Here is an 11,675-nt window from a genome sequence, read left to right as displayed (position 1 = left end):
TGATTTGTAATTTGTAGGGCAGTTCAGGCCAAAACAAACAAAATTTATGAGAAATTCTCCAGCAAGAGAGATACTAAACATCAAAAATGCTGTTAAAAAAAATAAAAAATACACACTCACCCTGGCAATTACTAAACAGTACTATGGTAACAAGAATGTTTGTTGCAGCTTCACTATTGTCAGGGAATCACATAAATCTGATGCCACACAGTAGTGTAGGTACAATTTTCAAGTAATTATGAAAACTGAGGTGCAGATACAGCACACTCCATGGAAGCCACATAATTGATAAATTACATGTGACTTGCTAAACTGTGGGGGCCTTTTTGCCATCAACCAAGAATGGAAGAAAATAAAGCATAACACATAAAGCATAAAGGAAGCAGTACCAAGTGAACGCAAACACAACCAACATGAAATAGAAAAAAAAAAAAAAAAGTAAAATCATTTTATTTGCAGCAGACGTATATGTGCACAGGTGGGAAGGAAAAAAATAAAATATTGAAGTTGAATTTGCATTACTTTATAGATACACAAAGAAAATTAAAATAAAACTGGTAACACCCCTTTTCCTAAAGGAACAGTAGAAAGCAAATGGTCAATTAGCATAAAACAAGCAGGAAGTAGGAAATGGAAGGGCCTCTAAAAATAAAAAAGATTTTTGTTGCAAACCACTCGATACCTGCACAAGCCCACCTACCACTAAGGTGAAGAACCATTATACATCAAAAGTAGAAAGATTTCAGTTAAAACAGTTCATGTGTTGGAGCTCATGCTGAGCGCCATTTTAACCCATTAAGTGGCAAAGAAGAGACCAGCGCCATAGTGCTACTCTCCCCATCTGGCTCTAAAAAGCTATGTTGGATCTGAAAGGCTAAAGGGAGACTTTCAACACAATTATACTAAAAGCAAAAAAAACAAACAAACGCTCTAACAGAATATTAAGGACACGTTAATTAACACTGCGCTGCTTCTGCACAGGAAATTTCTTCGGCTGTCTCATGTGGACTGTCATGTGTCATCTGGAGACAGGGAAGTTCTTTCTGGAGTTGAACAGCTAGGTTAACGTGGGCCCAAGGAGCCAACGCAAGAGCACCAGACAGGTCCAATTTGTTTTGAGCAGCTTCACATGACACCATTAAACGTAAACATAATCTCAAAGTACATAACAACCACTTCCAGATGAAGAGGAAGAAGAAGAAGAAAAAAATGCAAGTTAACCCATTCATGCCAGGTGACATCAGGATGAGGGAGGGAATAAACACCTCTGGCCAGCTACCAGTGAAAGGGTTAAGAGCGTATGTGAGGTAATTTACAGAAATAAAACCCATGTGATTTAAGGCTCAAATTATCCTCTGATAAAACGGTCTTTTAAAAGGCATTATGTAAGTAATACTGAGTTTAAGTATTTAATAAATACAAGTTTCAGAAGTTAATTAAAATATGAAAAAAGGGAACTGTTGCATATTAACCGTTAACAGAAACTTAGAGAGCTAAAGAAATAATAAAAAAAAAAAAAAAAAAAGACTTCTAAGGAGAAAGAAAGATACTGTATTAACTTATAGTAAACGTGCTAAGCACAGCTGCAGAAGGCATGTGAGCATTACGGGCACACACTCTGAGCTTCCAATGACGTCCATGGCAATGTGCTGTTGTGCAGACAGGTTTATCAAGGCTCAGATCTGCAACCTGGGCTGTTACGTCCACCATAGTGGTAGCTGTGCAAATTTCCTCTGAGTTATCTGTGGAAAGGAAAAGAAAAATTGTTTATCAACTGACTAAATAAAAACGCTTTGTGTGGAGAAAGAGAGAGCAAGAAAAACAACAAGGAATCACTTCATTAAGTAGACTTTTCCTTGCACATAGTTTACTGTAGTAGTTATGGTACCAGGGCACTCCTTTTCATACATCAAAAAAAAAAGAAAAGAAAAAAGAATAAATTTTTAATATACATTTATATATGAATTAAAATTCTAGGTCTGTCCACTTTTACACTGGAATAACAGTAAAAACCTTAACTATGACAGTTACATAAGGCTGTGGTGTGTGCGGACTCACTTCCCCTAAGCAAACCCCTGCTGGAGCACAGGGAGTGAGAAGCCCTACAATTGGACCAACAAGGATCATAGCTTAGCTCCTTTCCAGCAAAAGCCAAGCAAGAACGGGGCTACACAATGTACCACACGACACAAAAATCCTCAACTCCTGAATAGCAGCAAATTAAAGGGACACTCCCGGCACCCAGACCACTTCTGCCCATTGGAGTGGTCTGGGTGCCAACTCCCACTACTCCTAACCCTGCAAGTGTAATTATTGCAGTTTTCTATAAACTGCAATAATTACCTTGCAGGGTTAACTCCACTACTAGACAGCCACTAGAGGGAACTTCCTGGATTATAGCACAGATTATCTGTGCTAGAGCGTCGCTGGACGTCCTAACGCTGTGTGAGGACCTCCAGCGTCGCTCATTTCCCCATAGGAAAATCTTTTTCAATGCTTTCCTATGGGGAGCTAACGTGCATGCGTGGCATTGCTGCCTCAGGTAAGTGACTGAAGAGGTTTTCACCCCTTCAGCAACTGGGGATTGTGAGGGAGAGGGAACCTGCAGTGCCAGGAAAACAGATTGTTTTCCTAGCACTGGAGATTCCCTTTAAGCAGTGAGACTATAGGGGCATGATCTATAGACCGAAATTGCTTAACCCCTAGAATGGGCCTTTAAAAGAAACTGAAGGATATTCTATTATCATTTTGATCGTATTTATTAAAGTGACAGCTTTCTTCATAGTTGAATCTACCAATTTTGACAGAAATGTTTATTTCAGTAGACCACCAAATTTATATTATTATTATTATTTATATAGCGCCATCAAATTCCGTAGCGCGGTACAATGGGTGGACTAACATACATGTAATTGTAACCAGACAACTGGACGTACAGGAACAGAGGGGTGGAGGGCCGTTTGTATTCCTGAACCTATAATGTTACTTTAAAGACTTTATGGAAAAATAAAACAACAACTTTTCCACACAAAGAAATCCTTGGAGCGTGATTTATTTTCATGTGGATGTTCTACTTAAAGTTGCACCAATTATTATGCAGTTAGAATCATTGAGAGCAATATTATTTTCAGGGAATAAAAATATATAAAAGATATATATTGTAAGATTATTAGTTCGGCCGATATTTTAGATTTTGGTAAGTATCGGTATCGGACACTATTGATACCGATATTGCCAATAATGTGAGAGGCGCAGGTGACCCAGTGCATGCAGGGCGGGCGCGTCCATAAGGCGGCACTGGCGGCCGTCTTAGGGCGCACCAGCTCTGGGTGCGGAAGAATTGAGTGACGGCAGGAAGGAAGCGCACAGCGCTCCCACCTACCAGTTGCTCAGTGTAGCGTGGTTAAGCAGACCAGAAGCTTCAGTTTCCTATACCCGGCTCGACTGACTGGAAGTGCTCACTGAGAGAGCACTTCCTGTAAGTCCGGCCGCGTACTGTGCACGGCCACGCTACAAGAGATGTAATGAGGCACACTAGGGAGGGGAGACGACCACTAAGTGAGGTGAGGGGAAGGGAGAGGAACACTAAAGGATCTGGGAGGGGAGGTAAGGGGAAGGGAACACAGACAAAAATTCTGGCATGTATATTTTGTGCATTTACCAGTTAATATAAAAAAAAAAAATTAAACATGTTCAGTTAACAATAGATTTGTGTAGAAATTGTTTCTTTTTTTTCAAAACAGTAAATGTACAGAATTTTGGTATCAGTAAGTTATCGGCTATCAGCCTGAAAGTTCACAGATAATCTGTATTGGCTCTATAAAAAAAAAAAAAAAAAAATTCAATTGGGGATCAAACGATATTGATTTTTTTTTTTTAGAGCCAATACTGATAATCTGAACTTTCAGGCCAATAGCCGATAATTTACCGATACTCTGTACACCTAACATTTTGAAAAAATAAACTATTTCTACTGTTAACTGAGCATCTTTATTTTTTTGCAAATTTTTTTTTATTATTAGCGTAAAGGCACAAAATATGCATGCCAGTCAGAATTGACGTTTTCAAGAATATATGTGTGCAGTGGATGCAATGAGAGTATTTGATTAGTGGATGCAGAGTGTGTGAGTGTGCATTTTGAAATATTTTTTTTTTTTTTTTTTTTTTTTACACATTTTGTTTTAGTCTCCCCTCCCCGCTTCTTACCTGGCCAGAGAGGGGGGATATGACACTCCCTGGGGGGACCACAGCGCCCAGCACACTTACTTCCCTTCCCACTCTAATTCTCGCAGCCTGCGTGCTGCACGGAGCTTTGCCATGGTAACCACCGGCAACACTGACGGCCGTGGGACTCGCGAGAGTCAGATAGGGGAGCTGCTGGGAAGGTAAGCAAGAGTGTGCTGGACCCCCCAGGACCCTGTTGGCGGCCCTAGTTTGCATTATCGGCAATATCTGTATCTTTAAGGCAGGTACGGATATCGCCAAAAATAAAGAATATCGGCCAGACCGATAATCTGTCGATCCCTAAAATCAATATTGGTCAATACCGAATAAATATGGGGGATGGGGAGGAGTGACACCACGCAGGGCTGGCACGTCCATAAGGCAGAGCAAGCTGCCGCCTTAGGACGCACCAGACCGGCTGGCACAAGATTGGAGTAACCGGCAGGAAGTGGGCACACAGCGCTCCCTCCTGCCAGTCACTCAGTGTAGCATGGGTGGGTGGCTTGGACCCCGGTAGAGGAACTTCTGTTTTCCTGTGCCCGGCCGGACTGAAAGGAAGTACTCACTGAGAGAGCACTTCCTGTCCGTTCGGCCGGGTACAGGAAGCTGAAGCTCCTGTACCGTTCTGCTCTGGGGGAAGGGGAGGGGGATAACACGACAGGACAGCGGGGGGGGGGGGGGGGGGGGGAGAACACGACAGGACAGCGGGGGGGGGGGGGGGGAGAACACGACGGGACAGCGGGGGGGGGGGGGGGGGGGAGAACACGACGGGACAGCGGGGGGGGGGGGGGGGGGGAGAACACGACGGGACAGCGGGGGGGGGGGGGGAGACAACACGACGGGACAGCGGGTGGGGGGGGGACAACACGACGGGACAGCGGGTGGGGGGGGACAACACGACGAGACAGCGGGTGGGGGGGGACAACACGACGAGACAGCGGGTGGGGGGGACAACACGACGAGACAGCGGGTGGGGGGGACAACACGACGAGACAGCGGGTGGGGGGGACAACACGACGAGACAGCGGGTGGGGGGGACAACACGACGAGACAGCGGGTGGGGGGGACAACACGACGAGACAGCGGGTGGGGGGGACAACACGACGAGACAGCGGGTGGGGGGGACAACACGACGAGACAGCGGGTGGGGGGGACAACACGACGAGACAGCGGGTGGGGGGGACAACACGACGAGACAGCGGGTGGGGGGGACAACACGACGAGACAGCGGGTGGGGGGGACAACACGACGAGACAGCGGGTGGGGGGGACAACACGACGAGACAGCGGGTGGGGGGGACAACACGACGAGACAGCGGGTGGGGGGGACAACACGACGAGACAGCGGGTGGGGGGGACAACACGACGAGACAGCGGGTGGGGGGGACAACACGACGAGACAGCGGGTGGGGGGGACAACACGACGAGACAGCGGGTGGGGGGGACAACACGACGAGACAGCGGGTGGGGGGGACAACACGACGAGACAGCGGGTGGGGGGGACAACACGACGAGACAGCGGGTGGGGGGGACAACACGACGAGACAGCGGGTGGGGGGGACAACACGACGAGACAGCGGGTGGGGGGGACAACACGACGAGACAGCGGGTGGGGGGGACAACACGACGAGACAGCGGGTGGGGGGGACAACACGACGAGACAGCGGGTGGGGGGGACAACACGACGAGACAGCGGGTGGGGGGGACAACACGACGAGACAGCGGGTGGGGGGGACAACACGACGAGACAGCGGGTGGGGGGGACAACACGACGAGACAGCGGGTGGGGGGGACAACACGACGAGACAGCGGGTGGGGGGGACAACACGACGAGACAGCGGGTGGGGGGGACAACACGACGAGACAGCGGGTGGGGGGGACAACACGACGAGACAGCGGGTGGGGGGGACAACACGACGAGACAGCGGGTGGGGGGGACAACACGACGAGACAGCGGGTGGGGGGGACAACACGACGAGACAGCGGGTGGGGGGGACAACACGACGAGACAGCGGGTGGGGGGGACAACACGACGAGACAGCGGGTGGGGGGGACAACACGACGAGACAGCGGGTGGGGGGGACAACACGACGAGACAGCGGGTGGGGGGGACAACACGACGAGACAGCGGGTGGGGGGGACAACACGACGAGACAGCGGGTGGGGGGGACAACACGACGAGACAGCGGGTGGGGGGGACAACACGACGAGACAGCGGGTGGGGGGGACAACACGACGAGACAGCGGGTGGGGGGGACAACACGACGAGACAGCGGGTGGGGGGACAACACGACGAGACAGCGGGTGGGGGGGACAACACGACGAGACAGCGGGTGGGGGGGACAACACGACGAGACAGCGGGTGGGGGGGACAACACGACGAGACAGCGGGTGGGGGGACAACACGACGAGACAGCGGGTGGGGGGGACAACACGACGAGACAGCGGGTGGGGGGGACAACACGACGAGACAGCGGGTGGGGGGGACAACACGACGAGACAGCGGGTGGGGGGGACAACACGACGAGACAGCGGGTGGGGGGGACAACACGACGAGACAGCGGGTGGGGGGGACAACACGACGAGACAGCGGGTGGGGGGGACAACACGACGAGACAGCGGGTGGGGGGGACAACACGACGAGACAGCGGGTGGGGGGGACAACACGACGAGACAGCGGGTGGGGGGGACAACACGACGAGACAGCGGGTGGGGGGGACAACACGACGAGACAGCGGGTGGGGGGGACAACACGACGAGACAGCGGGTGGGGGGGACAACACGACGAGACAGCGGGTGGGGGGGACAACACGACGAGACAGCGGGTGGGGGGGACAACACGACGAGACAGCGGGTGGGGGGGACAACACGACGAGACAGCGGGTGGGGGGGACAACACGACGAGACAGCGGGTGGGGGGGACAACACGACGAGACAGCGGGTGGGGGGGACAACACGACGAGACAGCGGGTGGGGGGGACAACACGACGAGACAGCGGGTGGGGGGGACAACACGACGAGACAGCGGGTGGGGGGGACAACACGACGAGACAGCGGGTGGGGGGGACAACACGACGAGACAGCGGGTGGGGGGGACAACACGACGAGACAGCGGGTGGGGGGGACAACACGACGAGACAGCGGGTGGGGGGACAACACGACGAGACAGCGGGTGGGGGGGACAACACGACGAGACAGCGGGTGGGGGGGACAACACGACGAGACAGCGGGTGGGGGGGACAACACGACGAGACAGCGGGTGGGGGGGACAACACGACGAGACAGCGGGTGGGGGGGACAACACGACGAGACAGCGGGTGGGGGGGACAACACGACGAGACAGCGGGTGGGGGGGACAACACGACGAGACAGCGGGTGGGGGGGACAACACGACGAGACAGCGGGTGGGGGGGACAACACGACGAGACAGCGGGTGGGGGGGACAACACGACGAGACAGCGGGTGGGGGGGACAACACGACGAGACAGCGGGTGGGGGGGACAACACGACGAGACAGCGGGTGGGGGGGACAACACGACGAGACAGCGGGTGGGGGGGACAACACGACGAGACAGCGGGTGGGGGGGACAACACGACGAGACAGCGGGTGGGGGGGACAACACGACGAGACAGCGGGTGGGGGGGACAACACGACGAGACAGCGGGTGGGGGGGACAACACGACGAGACAGCGGGTGGGGGGGACAACACGACGAGACAGCGGGTGGGGGGGACAACACGACGAGACAGCGGGTGGGGGGGACAACACGACGAGACAGCGGGTGGGGGGGACAACACGACGAGACAGCGGGTGGGGGGGACAACACGACGAGACAGCGGGTGGGGGGGACAACACGACGAGACAGCGGGTGGGGGGGACAACACGACGAGACAGCGGGTGGGGGGGACAACACGACGAGACAGCGGGTGGGGGGGACAACACGACGAGACAGCGGGTGGGGGGGACAACACGACGAGACAGCGGGTGGGGGGGACAACACGACGAGACAGCGGGTGGGGGGGGACAACACGACGAGACAGCGGGTGGGGGGGACAACACGACGAGACAGCGGGTGGGGGGGACAACACGACGAGACAGCGGGTGGGGGGGACAACACGACGAGACAGCGGGTGGGGGGGACAACACGACGAGACAGCGGGTGGGGGGGACAACACGACGAGACAGCGGGTGGGGGGGACAACACGACGAGACAGCGGGTGGGGGGGACAACACGACGAGACAGCGGGTGGGGGGGACAACACGACGAGACAGCGGGTGGGGGGGACAACACGACGAGACAGCGGGTGGGGGGGACAACACGACGAGACAGCGGGTGGGGGGGACAACACGACGAGACAGCGGGTGGGGGGGACAACACGACGAGACAGCGGGTGGGGGGGACAACACGACGAGACAGCGGGTGGGGGGGACAACACGACGAGACAGCGGGTGGGGGGGGACAACACGACGAGACAGCGGGTGGGGGGGACAACACGACGAGACAGCGGGTGGGGGAACACGACGAGACAGCGGGTGGGGGGACAACACGACGAGACAGCGGGTGGGGGGGACAACACGACGAGACAGCGGGTGGGGGGGACAACACGACGAGACAGCGGGTGGGGGGGACAACACGACGAGACAGCGGGTGGGGGGGACAACACGACGAGACAGCGGGTGGGGGGGACAACACGACGAGACAGCGGGTGGGGGGGACAACACGACGAGACAGCGGGTGGGGGGGACAACACGACGAGACAGCGGGTGGGGGGGACAACACGACGAGACAGCGGGTGGGGGGGACAACACGACGAGACAGCGGGTGGGGGGGACAACACGACGAGACAGCGGGTGGGGGGGACAACACGACGAGACAGCGGGTGGGGGGGACAACACGACGAGACAGCGGGTGGGGGGGACAACACGACGAGACAGCGGGTGGGGGGGGACAACACGACGAGACAGCGGGTGGGGGGGACAACACGACGAGACAGCGGGTGGGGGGGACAACACGACGAGACAGCGGGTGGGGGGGACAACACGACGAGACAGCGGGTGGGGGGGACAACACGACGAGACAGCGGGTGGGGGGGACAACACGACGAGACAGCGGGTGGGGGGGACAACACGACGAGACAGCGGGTGGGGGGGACAACACGACGAGACAGCGGGTGGGGGGGACAACACGACGAGACAGCGGGTGGGGGGGACAACACGACGAGACAGCGGGTGGGGGGGACAACACGACGAGACAGCGGGTGGGGGGGACAACACGACGAGACAGCGGGTGGGGGGGACAACACGACGAGACAGCGGGTGGGGGGGACAACACGACGAGACAGCGGGTGGGGGGGACAACACGACGAGACAGCGGGTGGGGGGGACAACACGACGAGACAGCGGGTGGGGGGGACAACACGACGAGACAGCGGGTGGGGGGGACAACACGACGAGACAGCGGGTGGGGGGGACAACACGACGAGACAGCGGGTGGGGGGGACAACACGACGAGACAGCGGGTGGGGGGGGACAACACGACGAGACAGCGGGTGGGGGGGACAACACGACGAGACAGCGGGTGGGGGGGACAACACGACGAGACAGCGGGTGGGGGGGACAACACGACGAGACAGCGGGTGGGGGGGACAACACGACGAGACAGCGGGTGGGGGGGACAACACGACGAGACAGCGGGTGGGGGGGACAACACGACGAGACAGCGGGTGGGGGGACAACACGACGAGACAGCGGGTGGGGGGGACAACACGACGAGACAGCGGGTGGGGGGGACAACACGACGAGACAGCGGGTGGGGGGGACAACACGACGAGACAGCGGGTGGGGGGGACAACACGACGAGACAGCGGGTGGGGGGGACAACACGACGAGACAGCGGGTGGGGGGGACAACACGACGAGACAGCGGGTGGGGGGGACAACACGACGAGACAGCGGGTGGGGGGGACAACACGACGAGACAGCGGGTGGGGGGGACAACACGACGAGACAGCGGGTGGGGGGGACAACACGACGAGACAGCGGGTGGGGGGGACAACACGACGAGACAGCGGGTGGGGGGGACAACACGACGAGACAGCGGGTGGGGGGGACAACACGACGAGACAGCGGGTGGGGGGGACAACACGACGAGACAGCGGGTGGGGGGGACAACACGACGAGACAGCGGGTGGGGGGGACAACACGACGAGACAGCGGGTGGGGGGGACAACACGACGAGACAGCGGGTGGGGGGGACAACACGACGAGACAGCGGGTGGGGGGGACAACACGACGAGACAGCGGGTGGGGGGACAACACGACGAGACAGCGGGTGGGGGGACAACACGACGAGACAGCGGGTGGGGGGGACAACACGACGAGACAGCGGGTGGGGGGGACAACACGACGAGACAGCGGGTGGGGGGGACAACACGACGAGACAGCGGGTGGGGGGGACAACACGACGAGACAGCGGGTGGGGGGGACAACACGACGAGACAGCGGGTGGGGGGGACAACACGACGAGACAGCGGGTGGGGGGGACAACACGACGAGACAGCGGGTGGGGGGGACAACACGACGAGACAGCGGGTGGGGGGGACAACACGACGAGACAGCGGGTGGGGGGGACAACACGACGAGACAGCGGGTGGGGGGGACAACACGACGAGACAGCGGGTGGGGGGGACAACACGACGAGACAGCGGGTGGGGGGGACAACACGACGAGACAGCGGGTGGGGGGGACAACACGACGAGACAGCGGGTGGGGGGACAACACGACGAGACAGCGGGTGGGGGGGACAACACGACGAGACAGCGGGTGGGGGGGACAACACGACGAGACAGCGGGTGGGGGGGACAACACGACGAGACAGCGGGTGGGGGGGACAACACGACGAGACAGCGGGTGGGGGGGACAACACGACGAGACAGCGGGTGGGGGGGACAACACGACGAGACAGCGGGTGGGGGGGACAACACGACGAGACAGCGGGTGGGGGGGACAACACGACGAGACAGCGGGTGGGGGGGACAACACGACGAGACAGCGGGTGGGGGGGACAACACGACGAGACAGCGGGTGGGGGGGACAACACGACGAGACAGCGGGTGGGGGGGACAACACGACGAGACAGCGGGTGGGGGGGACAACACGACGAGACAGCGGGTGGGGGGGACAACACGACGAGACAGCGGGTGGGGGGGACAACACGACGAGACAGCGGGTGGGGGGGACAACACGACGAGACAGCGGGTGGGGGGGACAACACGACGAGACAGCGGGTGGGGGGGACAACACGACGAGACAGCGGGTGGGGGGGACAACACGACGAGACAGCGGGTGGGGGGGACAACACGACGAGACAGCGGGTGGGGGGGAGGGGGACAACACGACGAGACAGCGGGTGGGGGGGACAACACGACGAGACAGCGGGTGGGGGGACAAACAC

The 11,675-nt window shown here is 57.6% G+C and overlaps 1 protein-coding gene across 1 annotated transcript in view; it reads right to left on the bottom strand.

Annotated features, from left to right (window-relative positions):
* Positions 1 to 434: 434 nt before the first annotated feature.
* Positions 435 to 11,675, bottom strand: part of RAP2C (RAP2C, member of RAS oncogene family) — a 41,296-nt gene continuing 30,055 nt past the window's right edge. Inside the window, exon 4 of the mRNA XM_063432051.1 lies at positions 435 to 1,742. The gene's annotated coding sequence lies outside the window, so the exon portion shown is untranslated. The remainder of the gene's footprint in view (positions 1,743 to 11,675) is intronic.

Source organism: Pelobates fuscus, chromosome 9 (assembly GCF_036172605.1).
Source record: "Pelobates fuscus isolate aPelFus1 chromosome 9, aPelFus1.pri, whole genome shotgun sequence".
In the NCBI taxonomy this organism is placed as follows: Eukaryota; Metazoa; Chordata; class Amphibia; order Anura; family Pelobatidae; genus Pelobates; species Pelobates fuscus.
The sequence above is the reverse complement of the archived record's forward strand: the minus strand, read 5'-3'. Positions and strand labels throughout refer to the sequence as shown.